This window comes from Delphinapterus leucas, chromosome 8 (assembly GCF_059928025.1).
Source record: "Delphinapterus leucas isolate spDelLeu-1000000601 "Yukka" chromosome 8, BTC_Dleu_Yukka2, whole genome shotgun sequence".
Classification (NCBI taxonomy): domain Eukaryota; kingdom Metazoa; phylum Chordata; class Mammalia; order Artiodactyla; family Monodontidae; genus Delphinapterus; species Delphinapterus leucas.
Window position 1 is genome coordinate 31,887,089 of NC_143136.1, and position 17,427 is coordinate 31,904,515.

The 17,427-nt window shown below is 40.3% G+C and overlaps 1 non-coding gene across 1 annotated transcript; it reads right to left on the minus strand.

Moving 5' to 3' along the window:
- Nucleotides 1–5,353: 5,353 nt before the first annotated feature.
- LOC115802167 (U6 spliceosomal RNA) lies at nucleotides 5,354–5,461 on the minus strand. The gene has a single exon (XR_004022567.1). It is a non-coding gene; the product is annotated as a U6 spliceosomal RNA (small nuclear RNA).
- Nucleotides 5,462–17,427: the final 11,966 nt, after the last annotated feature.

Here is a 17,427-nt window from a genome sequence, read left to right on the forward strand (position 1 = left end):
AATTCCCCCACCAGTATGAAGCTGAATCCAGGTGCGAAATTGCAAGGTAGTCTTTGTCCAAGAAGATTGAAACTGACACATGTAAGGAGGGCAGTGAGTGAAACAGCTGTGACTTTTTACTCCTTCATGATATTTAAACCGAAGACTCAGAGTACATTAACAGAGCTTTATAGAAACAACCCCTGCTCCGTCCAGCCGGCACAAAACCCACACTCACAATTCATTCGCTAGGCTTATAAGGTTCTCAGGCTATAGCAAATTGGAGAAATTGATGTTTACCCTGAAAGCTTGTACCTTCCGCGATTCGTCGCTGCTGTTGCCTCAGTGCACGTCTTCCAGCATGCCTGAACTTAAATCCCTGCGTGATCACCTTTAACTCTTTGCTAGGAGGCAAAATCAATCCAAGGTGGGAGGATGGAGGAGAAGAAAGGTGCTGCAGAAACTCGGGGGACACATACCCCATCTATCTATAGACTGGAACATATTCTGGGCACAGGTGAGAGAAACCAGTTGTGTTAAATAGCTACACTCTCTTAAGTTCTTCCTGTGCTGACACTTCTAAAGAGTTTCTGGTCAGTGTAAGAGAAAAAGCATTTCTGGGAAATAGGACTGATCACACTTTTCATCCCATGGGAAGGGATGAAAAAGCTGAAGTAAGTGTTATTTCTGACAAATGCAGAAAGCACTAGTCCTATGTGAACACTGCAGGATACACAACTGTGGTTATAAGAGGCCACCGTCACTGTCATGTTCTCTCTCTCTTTCCGCCTTAGAGAGGCTCCATTAATTAATGCCTCGGAGAGCTTCCTCGTATTTGCTGCAGGTGCTTCACAGGCTGTAAGGACAGTGTGAGACGTTTTGATGTATGTAAATTATGTCCCTACTTTGAACCTAATCATTATTGTAAAATTTATAGATGATAAAACACAGGCAGCCATAAAAATAGAATATTTACTTTGAGCATGCAAAGTTATAGGTTCCCTCAGTGATTCATCTTTTATGGGTCTTAAAGATCACTGCCAATGTGAAGACTTAACAGTTTTCCTAGTCCTACCCAAAGCTCCTCAAACAGTAGCAGAGTAAACGAAAGCCACCCAGGATACCAGGGATAGGAACAAACATATACCTGCTGAGTGGTTTCAGGCCCAACATTAAGGAAGGAATTTAACAAATGTACTTGTCATACAACAGTGATAGAATTAAAAATCGGAGATGATTTGGCTAGTGGAGAGTGGAGAGGAGAGAGTGGAAAGCATTTCCTAGAGCTCTACCACAAGCTCCCTGGGGGACCTTGGGCATATCGTTGAATCTCCTTATACCTGTTTCTTCAACCATAAAATGTGGAGATTGGCTTTAAAAATTGCCAGGGTCCATTCCACTTCCACCATTCTATATAGTATTGTAATATATTTTCCATCATTTTAGATGTGTATATGAAAAAATAAAAAAAGGATCAGAAATGGCCAAACCTTGAAGGTAGAGGGAGGTAGGCAACCTGGGTAGAGGGCTGAGCAAGGGCCGTGGCTGTGTTTCCCAAGAAAGCTCTGGAAAGTTAGGGCTCTCTGCTCCAGTAAGCTGGGGAAGCTTTTGTATCTTCTCATCTTGGACAGTCACAGTTTACATTAGCCTCTTAAAGGCGCTGGGCATCCCTGCAGCAAAAAGACAATAACAACAACAGTCACTTCTATTTACTCCTATTGTCCCCAAATTTATTTGTGCTCACAATTCTTTTACTAACATTTGTTAACATACTTCAGCACCAGAGCTTTAGAGAACACAGCTAGGGAGGGACAAGCTAAGAGTTTGCACAGCTTCACTCTGTCTCTTACTTTGGACTCCAGACCAGAGTCCTGTAATCCTTCTGCTACGCAGCTTCCTCTTCAGTAAAGCCATTATCTTTATTAAAGACAATGTGAGGATTAAAGAAGTTCATTTAAAGTTCCCCTTCTTGGGCTTCCCTGGTGGCACAGAGGTTAAGAATCCTCTTGCCAATGCAGGGGACACGGGTTTGAGCCCTGGTCCAGGAAGATCCCACATGCCACGGAGCAACTAAGCCCATGCACCACAACTACTGAGCCTGCGCTCTAGAGCCCGCGAGCCACAACTACCGAGCCCATGTGCCACAACTACTGAAGCCCACATGCCTAGAGCCCATGCTCGGCAACAAGAGAAGCCACCGCAGTGAGAAGCCCGTGCACTGCAACAAAAGTGTAGCCCCTGCTCACTACAACTAGAGAAAGCCCACACGCAGCAACGAAAATCCAGGACAGCTAAAAATAAATAAGTAAAATAAATAATAAAATAAAGTTCCCCTTCTTAAGTCATTGCTGAAGATTTCCCTGGAAACCTGAACAAGTACCACCCTAAACGCCCACCTCTCCCAACACAAGAGTCATTTACACATACATTCACTTTTCTACCATCTTTTTAAACTTTGGGAAAATCACCTTGCTTAGGCTACCATCTCCCTGTCCCCTCCATTTATCTATACAACAAATATGTATTGAGTCCTACCATGTGACAATGAACACAGTGCTGGAGCTACGGTTGTGAACAAGACAGACAGAAGATGGCTGCCCTCATGGAACTTTCTGTCCAGATGGGGAGACAGACAATTAAATATGCCATTATAATTTGGTATGATACATACTATAATAATATAGTATATATAATAATATAATAATTTATTGAATGCTTGCCAAGTACTTTGCATATAGTAACTCTTTTCATCCTCACAACCATCATACAAGGTGGACACTGTTATCATATTCAATTTAGAGCTGTGGAAACTGAGACAAAGGGTGATTACTGAAGTATGTGGTACTGGGAGAGTACAGAGCAGAAGCCTCAAAGATGTGTCTTCTGGACCTGAAGTTGTGTAAGTGTCAGCCAGGTAAAGAAGTACAAGATGAGTGTTCCAGACTGGGGGAGATAGAGATGGAGAGAGAGAGAGAGAGAGAGAGAGGTGCATTGCAGGACCTGAGAGAAGCCCCACAGCCAGAGTAGGGTGTTTGAGGTCTGTGCGTGGGTGTGTGGTTGGTGGGGACTTAGAGAGGGTGGTAATGACAGATTATGAGGCAGAGAGATAAATACAATAGCTGAATCAAGAAGGGCATTTCAACCACTTTAGAGGTTTAACTTTATACTTAAAGCAAACAGAAACCAGCAAAGGACTCTGCAAAATAGTGTTTAGATCAGTTGCTCTTGCTGCATTTTAGAGAGATCTCCTGGCTTCAGTGTGGAGAAGGGATTAGAGGCAGACAATGCTGGAGAATTAGCTTGAGGACTGTTATGGTAATCAAAGTAAGTGAAGATGGCCTCCAGAAATAGAATAGAGGTGGTGGTAATAAAGAGACATAGATGAGTTTGAAAAGCTTTTGAAAGGAAAAAGGCAATTGAGTCTTGGTGGTGAAAGCAAAGCGTCAAGGACGATGCCTGGCCTCTGGCTTGGGTGGCTGGGTAGACAGTACTGCCATTCACATACGAGTGGAGAGGGAGCAGGTCTGGGAAGAAGGTGATAGCTTCAGTTTGGGACATGATGGAATTGAGGAATCTACAGGACATCCAGCCGGACATACCTAGTAGACACTTGGAAATGTGAATGTGAAGCTCAGGGAGCAATCTAAGCTTAATATAGCCTTGCACTTGGTATAGAAGACCATGGACACCTTTTAGGATGCAGAAGAGCAGGAGAAAGTACCCACGTGGACACTTCTGGATCCAGATACAGTTGGCGTTCAAAGTGTAGAGACCGTGGGTCAAGAAACAAGAAAAGGAATAGAACATTTATCAAGTCAAGGAGACACCAACTTGACTTTCCCAGTATAGTAGATGCTCTCAATACCTTGCCCCCTTCTCCTTGACTCATCTGTAACCTTAGCCCACTGATAACTTCCTACCTTGAGCACCTGAGCTCTGCTTTTCCACCTCAGGGCTTTCTCCAGCTAAAGAGTTAACGCTCCCAGCGTAACCCTTAACCAAGGAGAAAATGCAATTGATAAATATCTCAGCTTCCTTTTCCTCAGTGGACGGTTCTGAGGAAATGAATGTTCCGTTCTACACAGAAGGCACCCAGGGGGACACGGCTGTTGCCCACAGTGATAACTAGGTCACTAACGCACATGCTTTTTACTTTTTTCCCTTTTGTGTCTCAATTTCCCCATCCCCTCGCTTTGGCTTCCTGGGATCAACTCCTAAATAATTTACCTGTACTGAAGTCATTGATTCAGGATTTGCTTTTGGAAAAAGGCAAACTAAAATCAAGACACCAGGTTACAATCACATATTTGCTTCTTTATTTCACATTTCTTGGTTAATATAAAGATGAAAAAGGGTTGTAGGAAAATTTAATAACCGAACGGATGTTAAACAGGTGAAGCTGGGACATCTTATTGTATGAGGAAGCAAGGAAACAGGGAAAGAGTAATGAGGTCATATTGAAAGGACAGAGAAGACAGCTTGAAAGAGCTCCTACTGGTGATATCTGCGACAATTTGAAAACAGAAAAGAAAATAAACTAAAACTGAAATAAAAATGTATGTGTCTATGATGATACCAAAATATCAGGGAAAATAATGGCATTCACCACCACTGGAAGTGACTTACATCAACTTCTTGACGTGAAAATGGTTAACAAAAGACAGAGAATAGAGCATGTGTTTGGGCATTTTTGATAACAAACTAATTAGAGAAAATTCTTCACACAGAATTTTGAGCCAATAAATGCAGAATCAAAGTTAAAATTTTAAAAACTCCATTTTGCATCCCCTAATGAAATAGGTAAATTCAATCAAATCACCAGTAGAAACTGAAAACATTAGGTGAAAAAAAGTTCACTAAGCAACTAGACATTCACATGACACCAGCAAATCAGGTCCCAAATTACCTGCTAATTGCAAAAGGACTTCAGAGATACAACAATCAAAGGCAGTGCCTGGTACTTGATTGGATCTTGGTTTAAAGAAAACAGCTATAAAGGATATTTGGGAGAAAATTATAGAAATTTGAATGTAAGCTGGCTACTCAATGATATCAAGGGAACTATGGCTAATTTTGTTCAGGTAATAAGGTGATAAGGTAATAAGGTGATAATCCTTCAATAATGTATTTTGGACAGAATCCTTATCTGGGAAGATGTATATGGTAGTATCTAGCAATGAAGTAGAAACGTTCAAATTATTGAGAAAAAATTATATATATCCATATAGATAAAGCAAATATGTTAACAACACACCTATGTTGTGGGTATATAAAAGTATTCACTGTAGAACTCTTTCTTGTTCTCTGTATGCTTGAACATGCTCGTAGTAAGGTTTTTTTAAAAATAAATTCTAGTTTAATTAAGGTGTCTGCTAAAAATATGGAACCCTTCACGAATTTGCGTGTCATCCTTGCGCAGGGGCCATGCTAATCTTCTCTGCATTGTTCCAATTTTTAGTATATGTGCTGCCGAAGCAAGCACCATAGTAAGGTTTTTAAACTGTGTTGCTTTACCATTAAGAAATGACTTTTGTGAAATACGAATTTTCATTTTCACTTTCTCTTTCAATTTTGGTTTGCTTAATTTTATTTTTTTATTTTGTTTTAGGATATTTTTTTTCCTACGGGTGCAGGGTATTAGGATGACTCTGTGTTTACACGATTGTTTTAATTTTTGCCACCTAGATTTCCAACGCCTCTTCTGTTTTGGCCTGCCATGGTCCAGGTGTTTTCTGTAACTGCATTTTCATTTCAGTTGCTGAGGTCTACACGAGTAAATAGGATGCTTATTGATATAACTCTTCTCACTGGCATTGCGTAGGCCAACATGTATTTTTTCCCAACTTGCCCTCCTGTGATATTACCTTTCAAGAGGACAACTTTGTGTGTATGCCGGGGGAAGGGGAGGTGAAGACGCAGGAATGATGGAGAGTAACGAGGCTTCAGTAATATCTAAAATGACTATTTCTTGCGATAAACTGAAACTAAAATAAGTCTTATACGACTAGTGGACATGTAAACTGGTATAACCTTTCTGGAGGGCAATATGACAATACGTCCTATAAGCTTTAATATTATACATACACTCTTCAATTTATACGAATTTGCACTAAGGAAATAGTAACGGATAGTGTTCATTGAGGCATGAACATCTTTATGGTAAGAACCAGAAATCAACCTAAATATCTAACAATAACTAAATGAGCATACATCTCCTGTTACAGACTGAGTTGTGTCCCCCCAAAACTCATAGGTGGAGGCTCTCAGCCCCAATGTGACTGTATTTGGAGATGGGGCCTTTAAGGAGATAATTAAGGCTAAATGAGGTCCTAAGAGTGGGGCCCGAATCCAATAAGACTGGTGTCCTTATAAGAAGTAGCAATACCAGGAGTGTGCACACCAGAGAAAAGGCCACGTGAAGACACAAGAAGGCAGCTTTCTGCAAGCCAAGGAGAAAGTCCTCACAAGAAACCATCCTTGCTGGCACCTTGATCCTGGACTTCAACCGTCAGAACTGCAAGAAAATAAATTTCTGTTGTTTAAACCATGCAGTCTGTGGTATTCTGTTACAGCAGACCTAGTAGCCTAATACATCCCCAAAAGGAATAATAATGATGATGGTGATACAAATAGATGCCTATATAGTACTTACTATGTATCAGGCAGAGTTCTACCTGCTATGCAAATATTAATTGATTTAATCTACACAGGAACATTATCGGGGGTTCTTTTATTATTTCTATTTTATACATGAGAAAATTGAATTACATAGAGGTTATGTAATTTACCCATAGCCATACCGCTGGTAAGTAGAACTTGAACCTAGGCAGTCCTCCAGAGAGCTTGCTCTAAAACACAAATTCTACATCTTTCAGAAAACATTAAAAATTATGTTACAGGGCTTCCCTGGCGGCGCAGTGGTTGAGAGTCTGCCTGCCGATGCAGGGGACACGGGTTCGTGCCCCGGTCCGGGAGGATCCCACATGCCGCGGAGAGGCTGGGCCAGTGAGCCATGGCCGCTGAGCCTGCGTGTCCGGAGCCTGTGCTCCGCAACGGGAGAGGCCACAACAGTGAGAGGCCCGCGTACCGCAAAAAAAAACAAAAAACAAAACAAAAATTATGGTATAAATGGGTATTTAACTGAACATAAAGATGATATTAGGTATTTTTAAAAGTAGTTTAAAATATACACAGTGATATGTATAATTTCTTATTAGTACGTACATATAACTAATGTTCCACATATATATGTATATCTTGCAAAAATTATCTGTGGCCATCTCTGAGTGATAGAAATAACAACTCTTTTTTTTTCTCTTTTCCTTTTTTGTCTATTATATATTTTATACAATATATCTATGTTTAGTTCCAGTTTAAATGTATTATAACACATTTGCTTAGAGTGGTATGTTTAAGTAATTAAATAAAGAAGCAGGGTGAGGAATGATGTGAAAGAAATTAATCCCCCTAGATGGGAGGGAGTAAATATAAAAAACAACGTTTTGAGGAGTGGGGTAGAATCTGAATGACGGCCAGGAAGGCTTAGTCAGAGACACCATATTTTGGTTTGTTGAGCATCCAAGGTGGGAACTGAAATCAGCAATCTGCGGATCTTGGATTTAAACCGATATGGTCAATTTATTAATTTGTTACCATTTCTATTGACTAGTTTAGGATTTATGATTTGACTAAATCCCTTCAATAAAATCACAAATGCTGCGTGAATTAATGACAAAGGAGACTAGTAGGAATATTGTAGCTGTTACAATTGTTACTACGTGCCCTTGCTCCCAGTTATGGAAAGTAGAGTGACATTTATATGTGACCTGGGTAAGACACCATTTAGAGACGTTTGATCATAGCTCAGGAGCTGGCAAACAAATGGAGGGCACAGGAAGCCTTGGGGCCCAGGGAACCCTTATGGGGGGCAGGGGGAGTTTGGTAGTGGGAGGGAAGGTTGGCTTGCCTGGGAGCATTTAAGAATTAGAAAATGAAAGTAATTTCAACTGGCAAGGATCTGATAATCAGAGAAAACTAGTCCCACTGTGCAAGTCACATATCCCCTTGGTGCTCAATTATGGCTATCTATACAAATACTATGGGTCATATCCCTTCATGAGGAACTTGAAGGAAGGTACAAGATCTTTCACTGGGCTGGAATTTACTGTAATCAACATCGTTCGAAATCTCATTGCCAGTACTTCTAGGTCATTTCCCTAGGGTCAAGGGCTGGACACAAAACAAAGCTGGAGACAAATTCCCTCAAAGACCAGGGGGCTCATTAAAGTTGCCCAAGCACGCAGAACAAGGCAGAAATGAACTCTTGCAGAAGCCAATCCTCTTTCCCCTTTTGGTTTTTCTTACCCTCCAGAGAACTGGGCCGATTACAATCTCTTGTAATTTTTTTTTTTTTTAGGAGAATCATATGTTACTCCTTGTTTGTGCTACACTAGCTAGTGCCACTGTGTTATATTTCTTTTCCAGTTCGCATTATGTCGTACAGCCAGGTGTTAGATGTTTTCATTATCACAAGACTGGTAAAAGAACACTGACTGTACTGATGTTATATATATATATGGCACACATATATAACATATATGAGAAAATTTCAGCATAACAAGACCGGCAAAGTACCATTACCGTGGGCCATTGGTCAGAGCATAGAGATGTTTTCATTGGACTACATTTTGGGTTTCAGTGTTATTCATAATGATAGCATTTGTCTTATAATAATAATGTATAACCCCCCTATAGTATCATAAAATGCAACATTTTCCAGTGAAGGAACTGAATTGAAAATATAAATGTGAGTCTGAAGCTTCTATAATACCAAAAGCTGCTTGTGTGTATGTGACTCAACTACAAAAGTTAGTTCTCAATGGTGAATGTTTAACAGAATTCCAGAGAATATCAAGGGAGCTTCACCTATTTATTCATTAAACACATTAGCACTTACGATGTGCAGGGTGTCATTCTAGGGTATCATAAGAATGAGTAAAAAAAGAGACAAATTTCTGCCTTTATGAAGATAACATTCTAGTAAATAACTAGTAAATAAATCTGGAAAATAAATAAGATAAATAAGAAACTATATTCTATGTTAGAGAGAGACATAATAAGGGAAGTAGTGCTAGAAGGATTTTCTTAGGGAGGGAGGGAGTTGTAATTTTAGAGAGAGTATAAGCAGGCTTTGGCAGGAAAGAGCTCTCATTAAGGTTAGTGACAAGGTTTGTCTTGTCACTAACCTTAAACCAGGCACCCCCATGCTCTACTCATCTCCAGCCCAAGCACACCTTTTAAATCGTTTGATCACACCTTGCCTAATCTCTTGGTTCTTTCCATAGATCAAAGAAGTAGAAATAAGCTAGAGATAACCTTAGCTTCCCCTTCAGTAATCTTGTGAACAAACTATGTGAACAAGATAACATCTAAAGAAAAATCACGAGAATCGACAAACCTGCACACAGTGGGGGATTATGACGACCCTGACCCCCATCTCACTGACTGAGATTACTTCCCCTTTTCCCTTTAAAAACTTTCATGGCCGAGCAGAATCTTTGGACATGGTTTTGGGGGGACACTGAGTCCACCATCTCCCCAGATTGCTAGCATTTTGATTAAAAGCAATTTTCCTTTCTACCAACATTTGCTCTCTTGAGATTGATTTTTGAGCGGCGAGCAGCTGGACCTGAGTTTGGTAACAAGAGTAGAATTGGAAGGCTGCCCTAAGAATGTCACTTCCGAACAAATACCTGAAAAAAGAGGGAACTAGTGATGAGACTCTCTAGGGGAAGAGAATTCCAGGCAGAGGGAACAGCTCTGAGGTCTGAGTGTGCCTGGTGTGTTTAAAGAAAAGTCAGGAGAGCAGCATGGCTGGAGTGGAGTGACCAAAGGAGAGAGTTGTAGAAGGGAAGTCAGAGACATAATAGGGGCCAGATCAGGTAGGGTTCTTGTAGGTCATGGTTAGAGCTTGAAGCCTCTGAAGGGCTTTGTGCAAAAGAAGCGTGAGGAGTCACACTCACTTCCAAGTAACGTCATGGGCAATGTCTCATATAAATAGTACAACATTAACCAAGTGTATTTTTCTTTTTTTTTAAATAAATTTATTTATTTTACTTATTTATTTTTGGCTGCATTGGGTCTTCGTTGCTGTGCACGGGCTTTCTCTAGTTGTGCGAGCGGGGGCTACTCTTCGTTGCGGTGCGCAGGCTTCTCATTGCGTTGGCTTCTCTTGCTGTGGAGCACGGGCTCTAGGCGCGCAGACTACAGTAGTTGTGGCACGCAGGCTTCAGTAGTTGTGGCTCACGGGCTTAGTTGCTCCGCAGCACGTGGGATCTTCCCGGACGAGGGCTTGAACCCGTGTCCTCTGCATTGGCAGGGAAGCCCTACTTTTCTGATAATACTGTGATGAGGTATATAAAAGTTACTTTAAAATAATAAAATATCAAGCTTTTATTAAAGAATTGAGGAGAATGTGTGTCCTCTTTCTATCTAAGGCTGAGAATATCATCTACTATAAGCTGCAAGTTTCTTTAAATTGTTGTTAAACCCCGATTAGTCAGATAATCCCAGATGTTAAGTGGAAACCATAGGCTGCAGAGTAATAATTTATAGTGTATTTATGGTACTGCTTCTTTCTTTTCAAGAAAGTATCTTATTTTCAAATTATCAGCAAGTGAACTGAGTGATGGTGGAGTCATTTGGTCCAACTAACTGTCTCAGAGAAAACAGTTTTAAAATCTGGGAAACAATATTTAAACACAAACACGCCCACAACCATATGAAGGCTCAGAAGAATGAATGATCAACAGCAAGCAGAAACCAGAGGGGAGTCTTCCCTTGAAAGAAGAACTGTGAAGCGTGGGATCTGCAAGTTTGTGAGGGTCAGGTGACAGAAAGCCACAGCCTTACAGGTCTGTGGGTGGCAGAATAACCCAACAGGGGGAAGTCATGGAAGGGAGGGAGCCATACACAGAGACCCCAAATTTACATGGAAAACCTAAACCAACCCTAAGCTATAGATTAAAGCTCTCGTTTTTAGGGGAAACCCTCGGGGAGTCCAGAGGATGAGAAAGTGAGCAGAGATGTCAGCTGCTATTCCATACAGAGAAGATAGAATTTGGAGTTTGAGTCTGGCCAAATTAACTGCCTTATGGAACCACGTTTGCCTTTAAGAGGAACAAAATAGAATCCAGGGTCTTTACAACATATCTTTTATAATGTCTGGTATCACTAAACATGTGAAGTCACTAAAAACGTGAAGAAGCAGGAAAATCTGACTCCTGGGTTCTTTCAGACATCACTTCTGACACCAGATGAGGTGTCTGACACCAGATGAGAGTTCCTCCCACCCCGTCGCAACACCAAACATGTGGTATCTTTGCCAACACCAACTCTCCAATTCTCAGACACTAACTCTCTGGAATTAGAGGAGACAACCACAAGCTAAGGGGCTTAGTCTCTCAAGCCTGCCCCAAATTCAGATGCCAGGTGGAAGTCCCAGGGGTACCCATAGTTCTGACTGACCAGCTATAAATCAGTTTGATAATTCACCAGAATGACTCAGGGAACTCAGGGAAGTGCTTTACTTACCAACACCAGTTTATTGTAAAGGATGCAATCAGGAATAGCCAAATGGAAGAGATGCCTAGGGCAAGTTACTGTGGGGGAGGAGGAGGGAACACAGAGTTTCCATGTTCTCTTTGGGTGTGCCACTCTCTCAGCACTTTGCATATTCACCAACCTGGGAGTTTTCCAGACCCTGATGTGTAGGGGTTTTTGTGGAGTTTTCATTAGAAAGGTGTGGTTGATTACAAAGGTGGCCATTGGTAATTGAACTCAATCTCCAACCTCTCTCCCCTCCCCAGAAGTCAGGGGTTGGGGATGAAAGTCCCAACTTCTAATCATGGCTTGGTCTTTCTGGTGACAGGTCCCTATCCTGAAGCTGTCTAGGAGGTCCTCAGCCAAGAGCCATTTCATTAGCATATCAAACATATCACTCAGGGGATGTCAAGGGCTTTAGGAGCTCTGTGCCAGGAACTGGGGTCAAAGATCAAATATTTTTTATTATATTACAATGATCAATATCAAGGTTTGTAACACATGTACAATTAATATAAAAAATAATACAAAGAATGAGAGGGTAGTTAAATCTATACTGTTTCAAGGTAATTATGTTTTATATTAAGCAACATACCATTAACTCTAAGTAGATTATGAAACTTAACCATGCGTATTATAATCCTTAGAGCAATCACCAAAAATATAATGCCAAAATTTTAATTACCAAATTTATATATTTTATATAAATATAAAGTATAGCTAAAAAGTCAATAGAGGAAACAAAATAGAATCCTAAAGTATTCTATTATGCCCTCAAAAATACAGAGAAGGAGCAATAAAAACAGATGAAATTATGTATATGTATAGCTTGTTCACTTTGTTATACAGCAGAAACTAACACAACATTGTAAAGCAATTATACTCCAATACAGATGTTAAAAAAAAAAAACAGATGAAGTAGAAATAAACAGCAAAATAGCAGACCTAAGACCAACCATATCAACAATTACATTAAATTTAAATGACTAAGCACGTCTATAAACACCAGAGATCGACAAGATCAATTTAAAATGTTTCAGAAAGGAAGTCCTACCTCTATACCGTCTGCAAAAGATGCACTTTAAAGCAAAAATACAAATCAGTTGAATGTAAAGTGATGAAAAATTTCTTATCAGGCAAATATTATTCATATGACAGCTGGAGTACCTATATTAATATCAGACAAAATAAACTTTGAGACAAGGAGTTTTATTAGAGATAAAGCATAATATTTCATAATAATAAAAGGGCCAATTCATCAGAAAGACATAATTTTAAATGTGCATGGGCTTACTTTTATTTCAAAATACATGAAGTCAAAACTTACAGAACTAAAGGGAGAAATAGACAAATGCACAGTCATAGTTGGGGATTTAGAACAACAGGACAAAAAATTAGTAAGAATGAAGAAGATTGGATCAATGTTTAACCATCCTGACTACATTACATTTGTAGAACACTGGCCCCAATGCAGAATATACATTCATTCTCAGGAAACATGAGACATTCACTAGAATAGATCATAGTCTGGGCTTATGAAAGGTTTCAGAATACTTCAAAGGATTGAAATCTTACAGATTATGTTCTCTGATCACAAAGAATTTAAATGATAAATCAAGAACAATAAGTTGGGGCTTCCCTGGTGGCGCAGTGGTTGAGAGTCCGCCTGCCGATGCAGGGGACACGGGTTCGTGCCCCAGTCCGGGAAGATCCCACATGCCGCGGAGTGGCTGGGCCCGTGAGCCATGGCCGCTGAGCCTGCGCGTCCGGAGCCTGTGCTCCACAACGGGAGAGGCCACAACAGTGAGAGGCCCGCGTACCGCAAAAAAAAAAAAAAAAAAAGAACAATAAGCTGTCTAAAGAAGCCATAAATATTTGGAAATAAAACATTAAATTTCTATACAACCCATGGATCAAAGAAGAAATCACAAGAGAAGTACAAATAATTCTTATTTGAATGATAATGAAAATACAACAAACACACCAAAAAGTCATGTGATGTAGCTAAAGCACTGCTTTAAGAGATATGTAAGATTTTAAACGCTTATGTTAGAAGAAAGATTTGATTTCATTGATCTTTATGATGCTAGAAAAAGATATGTAAAATAAATCTTAATAAGTAAAACAAAGAAAATAATAAAGACCAGAAATCAATAAAATAGGGACTTCCCTGGTGATCCAGTGGGTAAAACTCTGCGCTCCCAATGCAGGGGGCCTGGGTTCGATCCCCGGTCAGGGAACTAGATCCCACATGCCACAACTAAGACCCGATGCAGCCTAAATAAATAAATATTAAAAAAAAAGAGATCAATAAAATAGAAAGAGAAATAGAGAAAACGTTAAAAGCTAAATACCATTCTTTGAAAATATTAATAAAATCAATACTCCCATGATAAAACTGGTTAAGGGGAAAAAAAGAAAACACAAATTACCAATATCAGGAATAAGTAAGGTCTCATGATACAAGGTCCATATGTAAAAATCAGTTATATTTCTGTATACTAGAAGCAAAAAACTGGACATTTAAAACTTAATTCCATTTATAATAGCATCGGAAAACACAAAATACTTAGGAATAAACAGAACACAAGGTGAGCAAAATCTCTGCACTGAAAACTGCTAAATCACCGAGAGAAATCAGAAAAGACCTAAATAAATGGATAGCTATATCAATTCATAGGTTGGAAAACTCAATATTGTTAAGATATCACTTCTCAAATTAATCTGCAGATCCAATGCAACAAAAATCATAATATTGCCAGGATTTTTTAAAATAGAAATTGAAAAGCTGATCCCAAAATTTTTATGGAAATGCAGCTGACTTAGAATAAGAAAATAATCTTGAAAAAAAGGAGCCAAGTTCAAGGACTTACTATCTGCCTTCAAAAGTTAATACAAAGCTGCAAGAATCAGTGCAATGAGGTACTGGCATAAGGATACACAAGTAGATCAATAGATCAGAATGGAGAATCCAGAAATAGACCCACAATTATGCAGTCAATTGATTTTTGACAAAAATGTCAAATCAATTCTGTGTGGGAATGCAAAGTGATTTTTAACCAGTGGTGCTAGAATAAATGGACATCCACATGGAAAGGAAAAAAGAATCTCAATCCCTTCCTTATACCATATAAAAAAATAATTTTAGATGACATTAGATCCAAGCTTGAAAAATTGTAGCTTTTAGAAGAAAAGAACACAGGACAGCTTCATAACTGGGGATAAGTAAATATTTCTTAAGCAGAGAAAGCAATAATAATAAAAAAAGAAAAATGATAAATTATCAAAATCAAAAACTTCTGCTCATGAAAAGATACTGTTAAGACAATGAATTGACAATCCACAGACTAAGGAGAAAATATTCACAAAACATATATCTGACACAGGGCTTGTATGCAAAATAAAGAATTCAATTTTTAAAATTGGTCAAAGGGCAGTCACTTCACAGAAGAAGATATACAAATGACCAAAAAGCTCATGAAAAAGTATTCATCGTTATTAGTCATAGAGGAAAAGTTAATTAAAACCACAATGAGATACTTCTACATACCCATCGCAATGGCTGAAATTAAAAAGTTAGGCAGGGGCTTCCCTGGTGGCGCAGTGGTTGAGAGTCCGCCTGCCGATGCAGGGGACACGGGTTCGTGCCTAGTCCGGGAGGATCCCACATCCCGCAGAGCGGCTGGGCCCGTGAGCCATGGCCGCTGAGCCTGCGCGTCTGGAGCCTGTGCCAGGCAACTGGAGAGGCCACAACAGTGAGAGGCCCGCGTACCGCAAAAAAAAAAAAAAAAAAAGGCAAATACCAAATGTGAACCAGGATGTGGAGTAGTCAGAACTTTCGTACATTGCTGGTGGGAATGTAGAACTGTATAACCACTTTGGAAAACTGCCTGGTATTTTTTGTGTGTGTGTGTGGTACGCGGGCCTCTCGCTGTTGTGGCCTCGCCCGTTGCGGAGCACAGGCTCCGGAAGCGCAGGCTCCGGAAGCGCAGGCTCAGCGGCCATGGTTCATGGGCCCAGCCGCTCCGCGGCATGTGGGATCCTCCCGGACCGGGGCACGAACCCGTGTCCCCTGCATCGGCAAGCGGACTCTCAACCACTGCGCCACCAGGGAAGCCCTGCCTGGTAGTTTTTATGAAGTTATATGTACACCTATTCTTCAATTCCCCAGTATTATTATTATTATTATTACATTCCTCATTATTTGTCCAGCTGAAATTAAAACAAATGTCCCCCAAAAGACATGTATAAGAATGTTTATTGCAGCTTTTTTCCCAATAGCTGACAACTGGAGACAGTCCAAGTGCCCATCAAGAAAAGAATGGATAAACCAGCTGTGGTATATTCATACAATGAAATAGTACTCAGCAAAAAAAGTAATGAACTACATATATACGCAATCATACAGGTATATCCCATAGACATTAGGCAAAGTGAAGAAAAAAGATACACAAAATACACATTGTATGATTCCATTTATATGATGTTTTAAAACAGGCAAAAATCATCGAAGATGACTTAGAAGTGTCACAAGGGAACTTTCAGAAGAGATCAAAATATTAGATAATAGGGGTAAGGGTTGCACAGATATATCCACTTACTAAAACTGTACAGCTAAGATTTGCACATGTCATTGTACATACATTTTAGCGAAATGACAAATAATAATAATCAAGTGAGGGGTAGGGAGTAGGTAGAGGTATAGATGGTACAAAAATAGCAGAATGTTGATTGTTTCAGCAGGTAATGGGTATACAGAGGTTCAAGACTTGATTCTATTATTTTTAGTACATTTGAAATTTTCTGTAGAATTGTTTTTTTTGTTTGTTTGTTTGTTTGCGGTATGCGGGCCTCTCACTGCTGTGGCCTCTCCGGTTGCAGAGCACAGGCTCCGGACGCGCAGGCTCAGTGGCCATGGCTCACAGGCCCAGCAGCTCCGCGGCATGCGGGGTCTTCCGGGACCGGGTCACGAACCCGTGTCCCCTGCATCGGCAGGCGGACTCTCAACCACTGCGCCACCAGGGAAACCCTGTAGAATTGTTTTTAAAATATTTAAAAGCCAGGATATCCAATATTAGGGCAGAGACGCTAAAACTCCAGGCACTGGCCTCCAATTGAGACACTTTTTCTAGATACAATTTTTTTAATAAGTTTTTTTTTTTTAATGCTTTTAAGGAAAACAGTCTCCGAGTTGAAATGTACTTCGTGGCCTTACCATTAGCGTTGCGACAACAAATACCTGAGTGCCCACCATGCCTATGTTCTCTGTTGCACAGCTCTTAGGAAAACCCTCAAGGTTGTGGGTGTCCCTGGGAATGGGGAGCTGGGAGAGTTTTCTTGGGAGAGACATTAAAGTGTTGGGAGCAGGTCCCATAGGGAACGGGTTACCTGGAGACCTGACTTGCCCCAGCTGTAACCTTCCTTGAAGCTGCCACCACAACCTACTCAGGGTGTGTGGTTGTTTGTTGTTTTTGTTGCTGTTGTTCTTCTCCTTCTCCTTTTTCTTCTTGTTGGACCCGTAGAGACTCCTGTGCTCTTTACCAAAATCCTGTAAAGATAGAAAGGGATTTTTGTCTTGTCAAAGCAACTTTTTAACATTCTTGGGGCTTCCCCTAAGAGATTTTTCTGGGAAAAGTAAGGGATGGGGCCTCTTCTTTTGCTATGACATGAGCAGCGTATGGTTAGCAGATGGTTCTGAGCTCTTGGTTCTTTCCTGTCCATCAACCCCAGACCCCAGACCTGCTCCTGCCAGAAATGGGATGCAATCAGCAAGCCCCACCCTTCCAGCTTTCCATCTAGCCTTTGCATGGTGCTAATGTGAATGGAAGTAGATAAGAGGACATAGAT